Here is a 17382-nt window from a genome sequence, read left to right as displayed (position 1 = left end):
AGATATTTTACTGAATGCCTGTCTACTCAAGTGAACAAAGACATTTAATAAACACCAGTGCTCCCATAAGAAAATATGATCAGTGTTTTCAATTAACTTACAATAATAACATTCATATCCTATCCTCTGACTAAGTGCATGCAGGATGGGTATTCTGGGACTGTTCAATCCTGGTGGTATGACAGACACCACAGTTTCAAAACAATACATATTGGGCTGGATTCTCCGCCGCGCCACTTTTCTGCCCCGGCGGGATTCTCCGTTACGCCGGCCGGTCAATGGGGTTTCCCATTGTGGGGCAGCCCCGCGCCGTCGGGAAACCCCCGGGCGCCGGCAAAACGGAGCATCCCGGCGGCGGAGATTCCCGCCCAATGTCCATGGAGTTTTTTGGTTCAGGACCAGGACCGAGAGGTAATACTAATTCGGAACGATCGAACAGGCTCTCTCTATCACTCTGTGGGAAAGAGACAAGTGAGGAGGTAACCGGAGGCAGGTTTCTGGACAGGGTAGCCTTAGAGACAAGGGCCAAGATATTCCAGTCCTGCCTCCGATTCGGGCTCCATCGTGGGTGGGACTGGAAAATCTGACCGATCGGCCAAAGGCGGCTTTGACTTCAGGTGGGAATTGCCGGGACGCATGGTGGGTTTGGACCAGACAGACCCGCCCAATGTTTCGGCTTGTGGGTGAGTCCAAAGCAAGCGAAATGTTGGAAGAAACTCCAGCAGGACAATCAGCACCTGTGGAGAAAGGAACAAAAGTCCTCGTTTCCGGCCGACATTGAGTGGTTGAGGCGAATCTTATTTATTTAAGGGGATGTTAGATAAGTACACGAGGGATCCAGGAATTGAAGGTTACGTTGCTGGGGTGAGATGAAGAGAGGTGGGAGGGGACTGGCTTAGAACATGGACACCACATGGACCAGGGTAGCCTGTTTCTGTGCTGTACATGAAATGTAATCAATTCTTTTGCACTTCATCATAATAACAAGCATAATCTTTATTAATATCACAAGTAGGCTTACATTAACACTGCAATGAAGTTACTGTGAAAATCCCCTAGTCACCACATTCCGGCACCTGTTCGGGTACACAGAGGGAGAATTCAGAATGTCCAATTCGCCTAACAAACACGTCTTTCGGGGCTTGTGGGACGAAACCAGGGCACCCGGAGGAAACCCACGCAGACACGGGGAGAACGTGCAGACTCCGCACAGACAGTGGCCCAAGCCGGGAATCGAACCTGGGACTCTGGAGCTGAGAGGCAACAGTGCTAACCACTATGCGACCATGCCGCCCGCATGCTCCCTGCTACACTGAAAAATAACGAGCTAGAAATAAAAATCAAGCGTACATAATACATTTTATTATTTTATTTCTACTGTCAATGCTTTCAAAATATCCATTTTTGTCCCCCTTTGCATTTACATCAGCAAACCTCTGGGGGCATCAAGTGCATTAAATTTTGATGAATCTTTTTAACAGAATGAGCTAGCTTTGTCCATTTGTTTAGATCATTGCCATGGAAACCCAGGGGGAATGAAATTGCAGCAGGATATTCAAAAACCACACAATACCCTCAATACCCACAAACTGCACCAAAATTATCATTGCGAGAATAGAATGAGCAAAATCTCAAATCAATCAGGAACGCACTAATTCATCGTCTTTGTTCTTTTAATTAGTATAAAGGCAGTCCTCCAGGCAAGTGAGGAGAAAGAAGAAAAACCGGTATGTGCAGAATCCCAACAAATGCTGTCGGACATGAAAAATCCTCAGCCCTTCCGAACTCCACCTGAGTCCAGAATGCTGATAGGAACTGTAAATCACCATTGGTGAAGACTTGCTACCTCGGGCAGCACGGTGGCGCAATGGTTAGCACGGCTACCTCACGGCGCCAAGGAACCGGGTTCAATCACGGCCCCGGGTCACTGTCCGTATGGAGCTTGCACATTCTCCCAGTGTCTGCATGGGTCTCGCCCCCACAGACCAAAAAGATGTGCTGGGTAGGTGGATTGGCCACGCTAAATTGCCCCCTAATTGTAAGAAAAATGAATTGGGTACTCTAAATTTATTTTTAAACAGATCTTGCTGACTCAACACAGACCAGGGAACAAGCCCTGATCTTTTCTGATCAATACAGTAACCATCGGGTTCTGTGATAGGTCTGTTCTTCATGGAATTCTTACAGCACAGGAGGCCATTTGTCCCACCGCGTCAGCGCCTGCTCTCCGAGTGAGCAAAGGGTGGCTGAGGCCTCAGCCTAACGTCTCATCCTAAGGATGGCACTTACAACAGCGCAGCACTCACTCAGCAACACGTGGACATCAGCACTGATGTTGATGATCACCTTCTGGGGCGGAATTCTGGGGAATAGTCCCATGTTGGGGGTGGGAATGTGGAGTAATTCCCACTGCGGAGGCCGGCGAGAACACATGAAAAATCCTGCCGCCCCAACCTCATTAATTATGCACCCAGGGGTTTTGTGTTGTATTGTACAGCGGGCAGGCCTGGATGGCATGAAATCCGTCATCTTCTCCGGGCGCCACATTAAAAAGGCGGCCAACATCTCTGACCCACTATTGAAGAAAGTAGGCGAACCACCTGAAAATAAAGCTGGATCTCCAGAAGCACCGTTGAGACTGGAAGATGGACATCCTGAGAAATGAGCTGGAGCTCCAGGAACACTCTGCAGATGGATCCCCTTTCAAGGACATTGAATAAGGAAGTTCCACCCGCAGATACTCCCCCCCCCCCCCCCCTCACCCACTCCTGTGGTTTTCCGGGGTCCAAGGCTGCTGATGCCCTCCATCCTGAACTCTGGAGCAGTCACAGGCATTGTTCAGGTAAGTCCCAACATTTGCACGTCACATCGTTCCAGATGTGTTTCACGCCAGCGTGTTTTCCCACTGGCGCTGCGGAGGATCGAGCGTGGGTGGTCGAGCCTTCATCTGCAGCCCACGAGCGGGATACACGTGGGTTTCATGGCGGCCTCCAGCGGGTTTCCCAATCCATCATGGCGGGAACCAGCAAAATATCCCAGCGGACTACCCCCTGCCTCAGACAACACTTCTTCCAGACGGGAAGGGTGTCGGAGGTGGAATGTTGAGCTTGGAGGTAAAAATGTTAAGAGGGGGAGGGGGGGGGGCACGGAAGTTTATGAGGGGTAAGACTGGAGTTGATGCAGTTGTGAGAATAATTTGGGCCTCACGGTAGCATGGTGGTTAGCATCAATGCTTCACAGCTCCAGGGTTCCAGGTTCGATTCCCGGCTGGGTCACTGTCTGTGTGGAGTCTGCACGTCCTCCCTGTGTGTGCGTGGGTTTCCTCCGGGTGCTCCGGTTTCCTCCCACAGTCCAAAGATGTGCGGGTTAGGTGGATTGGCCATGCTAAATTGCCCGTAGTGTAAGGTTAATGGGGGGATTGTTGGGTTACGGGTATGTGGGTTTAAGTAGGGTGATAATTGCTCGGCACAACATCGAGGGCCGAAGGGCCTGTACTGTTCTATGTTCTATAACTGAGAGGGGATATTCCCACCTTGCTGACTCTGCGGCGGTCACTGATTGTGACACACAATGAGGCGCTTATTCTGTCTTTTACCAACATGTGCCCACAGGACTGGGAGAGTCTTTTGTCCGTAAAGACACTGCCTAGTGGGAAAAGCTGAGACCCCTGCTGAAACAACATCGGTGGGGGAGGGGGCTTATTGAAATGACCGAACCTCAATCGATATAAAAATACATGGGATTCTAAGCAGCCGTGTGCTATCGGAAAGGGTTGAGATCTGAGAAAGAATGTAGCAGTTTTAGAAGGAAAGCTGTGCACATTCACCAGAATGTTACCAGGCGCCTTAAGGATTAGATTAGGAGCACAGCTTTCATAAACAAGGTTTAAATTTGCTGGAATATAGGTTAAGGGTAATTTGGTTGTTTTTGTTCCCAGTATTTTGCAAGGAATTGAATTGGTAGATCGGGAGAAATTGTTTCCCGCTGGTGAGGAAAACTAGGATCGTGAATGATGTGTTGGGCAGGCTGGGTCTAGGTGGACTGCACTTGATGCAGTGTAGCGAGAGACAGACTTCCAACACTTGATAAGATGCAACACAATTTTATTTAACATCTAAACTATTATACATGTTCAGCTGTGGGTTGACATTATGCTGACTTGAATGGAGACCTAGTACTAGCCTGACCAGACTTACTAGCTACCGCATGGTGTTTGCACTTGCTAGCTCATGGACTCTGACTGTCTCGGTGGCTGGGTCAGAGAGCGCGGGAAACCTAGTGCCCTCTGGCTTTATAGTGGTAGTGTCCTGTCTGGTGATTGGCTGCTGTGTTCTGTGTGCTTACTGGTCATCCTGTGTGTCAATCACTGCCTGTAGATGTATATTATGACAGGGAAGGTCCGGTCTTAGCGCATAGGGGCTCTCCATGGGGGTTTTAAATATCAACCCTCAGACCCCGACCAGCAATTCCCAATAGTCCCGGGCTGGAATGTTTGTTTTGTGCAACTGCGGTTTTATTTGCTTTGGAGAATAAACCTGCTTTGCCTCTCCGTCTGCCCCTCCTGGAATTATTACGAGCTTGTGGACCGGATGAGAAACCATCACAACCCAAAGCCGTCGAAAATCCTCCGACGCCACCATTTAACACATCTGGGAAGACCCCGGGGGGGAGGGGGGGGGGGGGGGGGGGGCGGAATTTCTTGCAAGATTGTGGACGTTGGCAGAGTACTGCGAATGTGGCCCATCCCTAGCCGAGATGCTATGCGATAGGCTAGTGTGTGGGATTAACAACGTCACAACCCAGAAATAATTAATGGCGGAGCTCAACCTCGACCCCAAAAGGGGGCTATAGAAATAGCTTTGCCCCTGGAGAATGCCGAGAAAAGGGCGCAAGAACTTTAAGGGATGACGGCTGGTATTGTCCTCAGGTTGGGGGCAGGGTGCTCATACTGAGAAGCCAATGTATCCGGGAAATGCACCCACATGCCTCGCCCATCATCAACCCAACATTCTGCAAGGGCATCCTGACGTTTCAAAAAATGACCGGTCTGTCTGGAAATTTTAAACTGGGGATCGGTGGAATGCACGAGGTTATTAACAAAAATCCCCCAACGTATTCCAAGAGGGCCTCGGTAAAATAAAAGGAACAACGGCGAAGATCTGTGTGGATCCCAACATCTTACCTAAATATTTCAGGGCTCGGCCACTCCCATACTCATTGCTTGCAAAGGGAGAGACAGAAATCGAACGGTTGGAAATCCTCGGGATAATAGGGCCAGTACAGTTCATGGAGTGGGCTACGCCAGTGGTCCCTGTCCTCAAGCCCAACAATGCAGTCCGCCTTTGGGGAAATTAAAAACCTTACTGTCAATCAAGCCTGACGACTGGATCGGTACCCCATGCCGTGTATAGAGGATTTGTATGCCAAGTTGGCAGGCAGTCAAACCTTCACGAAACTGGATATGAGCAATGCCTACCTCCTGTTCAAGGTAAATGAAACATCCAGAAAGTACGAAACAATTAACACCCATAAGAGCCTGTATGAATATACATGCCTGTCCTTCGGAGCCTCGCCCGCATGTGCCGCCTCTCAATGTGTCATGGAAAATATTCTCCAAGCGCTGCCTATGGTGGAAGTATATCTCCACAATCACATTAATCACAGGGGTCACTGAACAAGAGCACCTAGCGGCCTTGGAGGAGGTCTTGAGGAACTTTCCCAACAGGGGTACATCTCAAGAGAGAGAAATGTGCATTCCATGCAGGCGATCTACCTCTGGTGCCGGATAGATTAGAAAGGTCTACACCCGTGGAGGATAAAGTCAAGGCCTTCAAGGAGGTGCTGACGCAGTGAAATACATAAGAGTAAATTTGTTTTGGCCTAATAAATCACTAGGGCAAACTCATCCCAAATCTGGCCACTTTCTTGTCACCCCGGCACATGTTGCTGAACAAAGGTGGCCATGGCCGGCTTCGCAGCATGAAGCCTTCACGAACGTAAAACAGCAAGTGCCGTCCTCGAATATACTGACCAATTATGTCCCCAGCAGAGGCCTAATGCTGATGTGTGAAGCCTCTCCATATGGAGCGGGTGCTGCCCTCTCACATTGTTGGGGTGATGGGCCGGAGAGGCCATTGCCCACACGTCCAGGACCCTGGCAGATGCTGAGCGGCATTATAGTAACTTCATTGTAGTGTTAATGCAAGCCTACTCATGACAATAAAGATTATTATTATTCACAGATTGAAAAGGAAGGGCTGGTTTTTATTTTTGTGTGAGAAGGTCCCACCAATATGTTGACGACCGACATTTGTAAACATGACGGACCACAAGCTTTTGCTGGGCCTTTTCAAAGAAGACAAAGCAATCCCCCCCCCCCCCCCCCCCTCCCCCCCCCCCCACCCCCATCACCTTGGCTCGGATCCAATGTTGGGCCATGATATTGGCGGCGTCTGAATACTCCCTCGAGCTCAGCCCTGGAGCGCGTATTGCCATTCCGCCCATCAAGTCTGCACCTACCTTCCGAAAGAGGACCCTACCGAGGTCCACTCCCCTGACCTTTCTCGGTATCCCCATAACCCCACCTAACCTACACATCTTTGGACACTAAGGGACAATTTTAGCATGGCCAATCCACCTAACCTGCACATCTTTGGACACTAGGGGACAATTTAAGCATGGCCAATCCACCTAACCTGCACATCTTTGGACACTAGGGGACAATTTAAGCATGGCCAATCCACCTAACCTGCACATCTTTGGACACTAAGGGACAATTTAAGCATGGCCAATCCACCTAACCTGCACATCTTTGGACATTAAGGGACAATTTAAGCATGGCCAATCCACCTAACCTGTACATCTTTGGACACTAAGGGACAATTTTAGCATGGCCAATCCACCTAACCTGCACATCTTTGGACACTAAGGGGCAATTTTAGCATGGCCAATCCACCTAACCTGCACATCTTTGGACACTAAGGGACAATTTAAGCATGGCCAATCCACCTAACCTACACATTTTTGGACACTAAGGGACAATTTAAGCATGGCCAATCCACCTAACTTGCACATCTTTGGACACTAAGGGACAATTTAAGCATGGCCAATTCACCTAACCTGCACATCTTTGGACACTAAGATGTGGGGAGGCGGTAGCCTAGTGGCATTGTCACTGGACATTGTCCAGAGACCCAGGATAATGTTCTGGGAGCTGGGTTTGAATCCCACTACAGCAGGTGCTGGAATTTAACTCAATAAAATATCTGGAATTAAACATCTAATGATCTCCTTTTTCCATGTTGCAGCAATCTGAGTCAATGTAATTTTTATAACTGCCTAGTCACTCCAGTTCTGACTGGTGTGTAGGACTCCGACACCTTAAATTGGACCATTTCCATGATTATCATCGAAGTCGGCGAATCTTCCAGGAAAGAGCATCTTACTCATTTCTTTTTTCAAAAATGAAAGGAAATGTCGCTGATTCTGAAAGAATTATTTTAAAAATAAATTTAGAGTACCCAATTAATATTTTCCAATTGAGGGGCAATTTTGCGTGGCCAATCCACCTACCCAGCACATCTTTGGGTTGTGGGGGCAAAACCCACACAAACACGGGGAGAATGTGCAAACTCCACACAGACAGTGACCCAGGGCCAGGATCGAACCTGGGACCTTGGTGCCGTGAGGCAGCAGTGCTAACCACTGCGCCATCGTGCTGCCCATTCAGAAAGAATAATAATAATAATCTTCAATAGTGTCACAAGTAGGCTTACATTAACACTGCAATGAAGTTATGTTTGAACAAACCAGTATCAGAGTCTTTAAATCACTGCACTAAAAAGCTTCTAAAACAACCTGCTTCCTCTTGAGGAGGTACCTCATGTAATAAAAGTGTTTACAGACAGCCTGGCCAGTGCTCCCATTCACACCTAAATTCTCCTCGCTAAAAAAAGCTTTATTTGTGCAGCTATAGCTCCGACCCAAATGCTTTTCTTCTTTAGGACAAGAAAACCAACCGACTTGAGTATCGATAGGACGGCACGGTGGCACAGTGGTTAGCACTGTTGCTTCACAGTGCCAGGGACCCAGCTTGGGTCCACTGTCTGTGCGGAGTCTGCACGTTCTCCCAGTGTCTGCGTGGGTTTCCTCCGGGTGCTCCGGTTTCCTCCCACAAGTCCCGAAATACGTGTTGTTAGGTGAATTGGACATTCTGAATTCTCCCTCTGTGTACCCGAACAGGCGCCGGAATGTGGGGACTAGGGGCTTTTCACAGTAACTTCATTGCAGTGTTAATGTAAGCCAACCTGTGACACCAATAAAGATTATCACCATCATATAAAGATTGTGTTGATTTCAGAAGAGCAACGAATTCCGTAAGAAATGTTAAATGAACATTTCCATCTGAAAACCTGAATCAACGCCATCGGTTTCTATTGTTATGAAGCATAACCTTCACGTAACCCGTTTTAAGGCATGTCAGCTTTTCCATTTTAACACGATTTCTCCTCTCTCAATCACGCACATAAAAAATAGGAAGATTCACCAAGGTTTGCAAATCTGATGGTATCACTTTCCGAGTCCTCTATAACGTCTTTCTTCAAGTTAGAAGTGCTGGGAGGCAAGCACAGTGGTACCCACCAATAACTTCCATCACAGGGGTGGGCTCTGTGATGGAGAAAATGAACTTTCTGTTGAACTCCAGACCAGCTCACGAGCCAATTTCGAACCACACGTTTCAGTGGATTTCTGTTTGAAAGCTGAATGGAACACACTGCAGTTACCCACTGTGATTATTTTTAAGAATAAAGGGATGGGCCAAAAGTGTCATTAAGGCACCGTGATTTATAAAATATGTTTGTTCGTGAGGAAATGAAAATATCTCTGTTTCTAAATATCATACTCCTCTTTTGCTGAATTTGAGATGGTCATCAATTCTGTCTCCCCCATGAATATGGGGCAAAATTCTCCGACCCCCACGACGGGTCGGAGAATAGCGGGAGGGCCTTCCCGACATTTTTCCCGCCCTCCCGCTATTCTCCCCCACCCCCCGCCCAACTCCCGACACGAATCGCTGCCGCCGTTTTTTTTACGGCCAGCAGCGATTCACAGCTGTTCGATGGGCCGAAGTCCCAGCCCTTTACGCCGTTTTTACGAACGGCAAACACACCTGGTCTGGCCGTTCGTAAAAACGGCGTCACAAACTCGCTTTTCATAACCATGGCACCGATTGGCACGGCAGTACCATAGCCGTGCCAAGGGTGCCATGGGCCCGCGATCGGTGGGCACCGATCGCGGGCAGCGGGCCCAATGCCCGCGCACTCTTTCTCCTTCCGCCGCCCCGCAGTATCCATTCGCGGTGCGGCTGAGGGGCAACCCGGCCCGCGCATGCGCGGGTTCGTCGCATGCGCGGGTTTCGCACAAATACGCGATGACGTCATCCGCGCATGCGCGGGTTGGAGTCTTCCAATCCGCGCATGCGCGCTGACGTCATATGACGCGTCAGCCGGCGCTAACTCCGGCAAGCGGGCTTAACGATATTCGTTAAGCCCGTCATGCCGGAGCCTACGGCGTCGGGCTGCTAGCCCGACCGGGGACCAGAATCGGTTCCCGGTCGGGAGAAGGGGCGCGCTGGCGTCAAACCCGCCCGGGTTTGACGCCAGCTTACGATTTCTCCCGTTTTGGGAGAATCGCGCCCATGGTTTTCAATCTGATGTTTTTTTTCCTTCCTTCCATTATTTATTAATGGCACTGAATCTCATTTTAGTTAAAAAGGCACAAGTTTTACTGCTGTTGGGTTGCCAGCTTTGGATAGGTGTGATAATTAGACATAGACTACAAAGTTTCACAGCTATCTCTTCCCATTAGAGAGGGACAATTGGTTTTCCATATAGTTTGAGGGGCGCCACTCCACAATCGCGGGGCAAGGCGATGTGACGGTTCTCCATGAACTACCGTAGCCGGCATGGGTATTGAACCCACACCGTTGACTGCACCGCACACTAACCAGCTGAGCTAACCGAGGAGAAGGAGCCAAATTGCTCACCCCCACCCCTCCATGTAGCCTCTTCCCGCTGGGATGGTGTTAGTTTATAAACCAGCCTCTGAAATAAGGTAGAGGTAGTCCCTTGTGGCGTAAGGAACCCAGCCAGTGACCGCCAAGAACAAAGCAAGGACAGAATCTGGGGCTGGATTCTCCGTCGTCAGGATTCTCTGTTACGCCAGCACCGCACCCACATCCGGGGACTTCCCGACAGCGTGGGGGTGCCCACAATGGGATACCCCATTGGCCGACTGGCGGGATGGAAGATCCCACAGCCGGCAGAGGGGGGGGGGAGTGCTTCACCGGAAAACTGGTGCGGCCAGACAGAGAATTCCACCCATGATCACTGAAATAGTGAACGTCCAATTTCCTACTTGCACACCCAACAAGTTTCAGAATAAAACGCTTTACAGTCACTCTGAAAAAATAAATTTGTTTTTAAAAAAGATGGAGATGAGGAGAATTTCTTTCTCTCAGGGGAGCGAGGAGACTCTGGAACTCTCTTTCTCAAAAGGCAGTGGAAGCAGAGTCTTTGAATATTTTTAAGGCAGAGCCAGATAAATTCTTGGTTAGCAAGAGGGTGAAAGGTTATCGGGAGGAGGCAGGAATCTGAGGCGGGATTCTCCCCTACCCAGCGGAATGGGGGGTCCCGGCAGAATGGAGTGGCGTGAACCACTCCTGCGTCGGGCCGCCCCAAAGGTGCGGAATCTTCCGCACCTTTAGGGTCAAGCCCTCACCTTTAGGGGCTAGGCCGGCGCCGGAGTGGTTTGTGCCCTGCTGGCCGGCGTGCAAGGCCTTTGGCGCCCCGGGGTTGAGGTTACAATCAGATCAGCCATGATTTTATTGAATGGTGGGGCAGGCTCGAGGGGCCGAGTGGCCTACTCCTGATCCTAGTTCATGTGTTCCTATGTACTAAATCATGACAACATGAGTTAATGTGAACTGGCAAAAGAATGAGCAATGAGTTCCAGATTTAATAACACTCAGCTTTAAACTGGGAGGAAATTATTTGTGTTTCCTTGTATCTCGAGAGGCAAGGGCAAGATTTCATGATGCAACATTTTCCCACCAAATCTCCACATTGCGAAACATAAATTAGGTGAAAGTCATTGTGAGCATGTGTGACCTTCATCATTCCAATCTCCGGAATGTGAGTAAAGGATTACAGAGGAACAGGCAAAAGGTCTATAAAGTTTTGTGAGGATGTTACAGAACTGAGAGATTATCAGGAAAGGATAAGAAAGGGCGGCATGGTGATGCAGTGGTTAGTGCTACTGCCTCCGGCGCGGAGGACCCGGGTTCGAATCCCTGCCCCAGGTCACTGTCCGTGTGAAGTTTGCACATTCTCCCCGCGTTTCTATGGGTTTCACCCCCACAACCTAAAGATGTGCAGGGTAGGTAGATTGGCTACGCTAAATTGCCCCTTAATTGGGTACTCTAAATTTAAAAAAAGGAAGGATAAGCAGGCTATAAGGCCATAAGATGTTGGAACAGAAGGAGGCCACTCAGCCCATCGCGTCCTTTAAAGGCATTTCTTCAACCTTCCCCCATTTGGCAAAGCTTTTGGTCACCTTTAGGTGTCTTTGTGTCAAATTATGTTTCACAATATTCCTGTGAAGCTCCTTTGGGTCCTTTTGCAACGTCACGGGGACTATCTGAAGACAAGTTGTTGTTGTACTGCATTGTCATCATTCGCACATCACAGACATTAGAAGGACCAGACGCTCTGGGCAGCACCAAGTTCGGAGCAAGGAAGCAAGGTGGTGTCAAGATAGGGGAATGTTTCCTACGTCCGCTCTTGTCTCTGCCGCAGAGCTTCATGCAGAGACTTTCACCAGCGGTTTGTGAGCGTAACCTTGGTGGATACTTCACTGTAACATCAAGGGAGCGTCAGACGTGCCAACTCTCGGATGAGGTGTTAAATTGAGCCTGCCCTCTGAAAGAAGACTCGCAGTTCTGACGCACTTTTCATCACCACCGGACATCTCAAAGCACCTTGCGAGCATAAGAACTGTCGTAGGCCCCTCACCCATAAAATGGCACCTCTGACAGGACAGTACTACATTCCAAGTCTTGATTTTTGTGCTCAAGCCCTGGAGTGCGATTTAAACCCAGAACTTCATTACCCTGAGGTAACCGTGCTACAGACTAAGCCACGGCTGAGGTGGACATGTAAGATCCCATGTCGCTATTTGAAGAGAAGGAGAGTTCTTCTGGAATACTGGACAAGATTTACCCCTCAAACTCAGCGCTGTTTTTGGAATCTTGCTTTGTGAAATTGGCTGCTCTATTCCGTACATTATCACAGTGACATAATTCAATAGTGTTACACTAGGTGCATAGCACTGTGTGTTGCTCCAAAATGCTTCACACAAATACATTCGCTGTCATTAAAACTCACTTGTTCACTCCATCTTCTCAATCTGTGCCAATCTTCCAAAAAGCAAAGACAGGCTAGTTAGTTTAACCTTGATGGTGGGAAATCTATTGGAATTGAAAATCCTGGACAAAATTAAGATTATAAGAAAAAGAAGCTAGAGTAGGCCATCCAGCCTTGGGGGGCAATACTAGGACCACTGTTTTCCTTGGGCTATATTAAGGATCTGTCCTTAGGTGTACAATAACAATAATAATCTTTATTGTCACAAGTAGGCTCACATTACACTGCAATGAAGTTACTGTGAAAAGCCCCTAGTTGTCACATTCCGGCGCCTGTTCGGGTACACTGAGGGAGAATTCAGATTGTCCAATTCACCTAACAACACGTCTTTCAGGACTTGTGGGAGGAAACCGGAGCACCCGGAGGAAACCCATGCAGACATGGGGAGAACGTGCAGACTCCGCACAGACGGTGACCCAAGCCTGTGACGCTGTGAAGCAACAGTGCTAACCACTGTGCTACCAAGCCGGCCATTTACAAGGTTTTTTAAAAAATTTGCAGGTGACACAAAATGCAGAGATATTGTGAAGTATGAGGACGATAGTGATAAACTTCAAAAGGACATAGACAGGCCGGCGGAATGAGCGGACAAGTGGCAAATTATCAGCAGAAGTATGAAATTACATCTCTCAGTGGAAGAATGAGGAGACGCATTACAAAGTGTACAGTAATAGAGACAGGAACAGCGATCTGGGGGATACAAGGGCACAACTCATCCAAGGTGGCCGGACAGGCTGAGAATTTGGGGAAAAAGGTTGAAAGGATCCTGGACTCTGGAATGTACTGCCTGGGAGTGTGGTAGAGGCGGGTTGCCTCACATCCTTTAAAAAGTACCTGGAGAGGGCAGCACGGTGGCCTAGTGATTAGCACAGCTGCCGCACGGCGCTGAGGTCCCAGGTTCGATCCCGGCTCTGGGTCACTGTCCGTGTGGATTTTGCACATTCTCCCCGGGTCTGCGTGGGTTTCGCCCCCACAACCCAAAAATGTGCAGGGTAGGTGGATTGGCCACACTAAATTGCCCCTTAATTGGAAAAAATAATTGGGTACTCTAAATTTTTTTAAAAAGTACCTGGATGAGTACTTGGCACATCATAGCATTCAAGGCTATGGGCCAAGTGCTGTCAAATGGGATTAGGTAGGCAGGTCAGATGTTTTTCATGCATCGGTGCAGACTCGATGGGCTGAAGGGCCTTTTCTGCACTGTATTATCTGTGATTTTGTCTTTATAAAGAGAGGCACAGAGTACAAAAGCAAGGAAGTTATGATGAACCTTTATAAAACTCTGTTTTGGCCTCAACTGGAGTATTACCTTCAATTCTGGGCACTGTACTTTAGACGTGAATTCTTTCGAGGGGGAGCAGAAATGTTTCGCAAAAATGGTTGCGGGGATGAGAGATTTCAGTTATGCAGACAGATTGGAGAAAATGGGATTGTGTTGAGGCGAGATTGGATTGAGGTGTTCAAAGTCATGAGGGGATTGGACAGAATGGATAGGGGAGAAACTGTTTCTATTGGTGAAGGGATCGAGAGCCAGAGGATGCCGATATAGGACGATTGGCAAAAAAGAACAAACGGCAACATGTGGAAAACCATTTTTACACAGCGAGTCTAGAATTTCCTCCGGGTGCTCCGGTTTCCTCCCACAAGTCCCGAAAGACATGCTTGTTAGGTTAATTGGACATCCTCAATTCTCCCTCTGTGTATCCGAACAGGCGTCGGAATGTGGGGACTAGGGGCTTTTCACAGTAACTTCATTGCAGTGTTAATGTAAGGCTACTTGTGACACTAATAAAAATTATTAGTATTATGCACTGTCTGGGAGTGTGGTAGGGCAGGTTCAATCAAAAAAAGGGATTTGGATACACAGCTGAAGAGATATGATCTGCAGGACTATGGGGAAAGGGTGAGGGAGTAGCTGAGTTGCTCTTGCAGTGAATCAGTATGGGCAGGATGGAGCAAACGACCTCCTTCTATACTGTAACTATTCTATGAAAATAGCCCACAACACAACAAACCCAAAGTGGTTTGTCCAATCTGGAGCAAACTAATTAGATATAAATTCGCTCAACTTTGGATTATCTACCAGCTATTTATTGGCTAAACTGCAATATTATAGAGGTTATAATTCCAGTTGTAATTTAGAACTAGTATCGCTTTGATGGCTGATACAGTTGCCATGTTTTTCAATAAAGGGGCAAAATAAATATATTAATAATAATAAATATTAAAAAAAGAATTGGGGAAATACTTGAAAATAAGCAATTGCAGGGAAATGGGGGAAGACTTGGCAGGATGAGGGCTAATGTGATTGCTCTTCAAAAGAGTCAGCACAGACTGGATGGGCTGAAAGGTCTCCCTCTGTGCTGTACTATCCTGTGATTCTATGATACTGAATACTAGCCTGTGCTATCCTTGGAGGCAAGATATTAGAGAAGTGGAGATGGTGGATGGTGTGTGTATTTGAATGAGAGTTAATTGAATTGCATCAAAGAATGACAGTCATTGGCCATCCGAGGGCAGCGCAGTGGCGCAGTGGTTAGCATTGCTGCCTATGACGCTGAGGACCCGGGTTTAAATCCTAGCCCAGGGTCACTGTCCGCGTGGAGTTTGCACGTTCTCCCTGTGTCTGCATGGGTTTCACCCCAACAACCCAAAGGTGTGCAGGTTAGGTGGATTGGCCACGCTAAATTGCCCCTTAATTAGAAAAAAATATTGGGTACACTAAATTTATTTAAAAAAGACATTGGCCATCCTGTGCCAACTTGGATCAGCAAAAGGCTCAGTAAGGAATGGTGTGATCCCCAATGCAGTGGATGAATGGAAATGAGAATTATTTCTGGATGAGTGCAAGAAAACTTCTGGGCGTGAGATGATTTTGGTTTAATTTAGATCTGGGTTACATTGGCCTGAAGGCAGTTTGGTAACTTCATGCCTGAGATTCACTCCACCCATCCTTTGATCCTCAATGGTTTCAGCAACACATTGACACAGATTGTGCTGTTTAACCCGCCTCTTCCAGTACACTGCGAATGAGAAACATATGCCCTTGAGTGTATCTGTTCCAGTTGTTGTAAAAAAAATAATATTGCTTTAAAGATCCAAAGCACAATGGCATTCAAAGCACTTTCGGCTCAAAGCCAACCGCACAACAAGCCTCATTTAAGGCCCCCAATAATGACCCAAAGTTAAAAGTCGCACATCATCGTTCCGCCTCGAACCTCTTCAGACATCATTGAAAGGGGCAAAATCTACATGTACAAGGTTCTTTCTAAAGTCATCACGACCCACATAGCACTCCAGGACAATGGTATAAACCACTGCTGTGTACACACTAGATAGGAATGTAATACACATTCTTCCTCCACCTCTCCCCACCACCTCTTGACATGATGCATAAATTAAAAGTTTAGCAACACCCACTGAACTCCATCCATTTATTTCTGAATAGATGGATAGATTTTTTTTAAAAACTCAAATTCACATGCAGGTCAAAAGAACCCAGTTTCAGAGCAGCGACTGGGGTACCTTACCTTAAATAAAACGTAGGCAATGCTAAAGGCTTCTATCTCCTCTGGCATTCAGAGGAGGTCAGACTGGGGGAGGGTAACCAACTTGAAGCTAAGTGAAATAGAACATTATAGCCTCGCTGTGTTACTGCCCCAATTATACCTGTTACACTCCGAAGATGGGTTGATGTGCTCAACCCCTGTGTGGCCACTGGTGGGGTGGGGTATGCAAATCCTCCGCGATCTTAGGCATTCATTAACGCGGGCGGGCAACTTAGCTCGCACAATATTGCCTTGAAAAGCCAAATAACAATGAGCGAATCAGAGATCGTTTCCCCCCCTTCTCAGCCCCACCGCTCTCCAAATGGCAAAGTTTGAAAAAGGCAGCGTTGTGCGTTTTTTAATTGTTTGGCTATCTCCAAGTGTATCCAGATGTTGATACCTTTGACCACTGTGTGTGTGTGTATGTGACCCAAGCTTGTGACAAAGCAGCTCAGCTCCGGCTTGGCACTAACCCGATGCCAGCTCTCTGTGTCCATTTACAAGGGGGAATTGAGATATTCCAGGACACATCCCCACTCACACACACACACACACACACTGCTGTGTCCACCCTCAACGCCACAACAGAAATCACAGAGCGAATTAAAAATAAGCCCTGCTCCTCCCCCCCCCCCCCCCCCCCCCAATATCCAGTTTCCTCCCCTCTCTCTCTAACACATATCTATATACACACACAAACATAAATAATGTATCCCCCCCATATTATACTTACAGCGTCGGATGATTTCCTCCCAACCGCCTGTACAAATTAATTCCCTTTTGCAACAACAACTAAATGTCCTCCACTAAATATTCATCTGTCTCGGAAGAAACCAAATCTCTTTTCACGATTTATGCTAAGTCTACATATAGTTCTGGCCAACCAATCACCCAGCTCCGTGCATTGTAATATACATTTTTTTTAATGCAACTTGCGCGTATTATTCTGGCTCTGCGTGTGTGTGTGTGTGTGTGTGCATCACTTGCAAAGACGTAAGCAGTTTACGTGACACTTTATATATCCATCTCGCATCGTTTCTAACCATTTTGTACGTGAGCTTAAAACGCTGCTGTCTCGCAGAAAGCACCAACTTACCGAAGCGCCTCTGAGGGGAGCAAATGTAGCAAATGCAGAGGGAGAGAGGAGGGAGAGAGAGAGAGAGGAAACACGCCCTGGGTTCCGCTGACTTGAATTAACTTTTTTGCAGCTTGTTTGTGACAGTTCCCTTGGCAGAAGGTGCCACCAATGAGGAGCGAACCGCGGCTGCATGGTGTGTGTGCCCACTGGGGAGAAGGTTACAAGCTGAAGCTTATTGTACCATATTGCCTCCGTTGTTACATTCCTCGTATTA

General features: G+C 47.8%; 1 protein-coding gene across 9 annotated transcripts in view; it reads right to left on the bottom strand.

Moving 5' to 3' along the window:
• znf516 (zinc finger protein 516) overlaps positions 1–17006 on the bottom strand; it is a 179545-nt gene extending 162539 nt beyond the window's left edge. For 4 of the 9 annotated variants that reach the window (XM_038810271.1, XM_038810269.1, XM_038810274.1 and 1 more), the window contains exon 1: positions 16764–17006. The gene's annotated coding sequence lies outside the window, so the exon portion shown is untranslated. Of the gene's footprint in view, positions 1–16012; positions 16482–16763 lie in introns of those variants that run through there. The other 5 variants (XM_038810275.1, XM_038810277.1, XM_038810278.1 and 2 more) reach the window with 2 other exon arrangements.
• Between the last annotated feature and the right edge of the window lie 376 nt (positions 17007–17382).

Source organism: Scyliorhinus canicula, chromosome 10, assembly GCF_902713615.1.
Source record: "Scyliorhinus canicula chromosome 10, sScyCan1.1, whole genome shotgun sequence".
NCBI lineage: Eukaryota > Metazoa > Chordata > Chondrichthyes > Carcharhiniformes > Scyliorhinidae > Scyliorhinus > Scyliorhinus canicula.
This window is presented reverse-complemented; position numbering and strand designations above follow the sequence as displayed.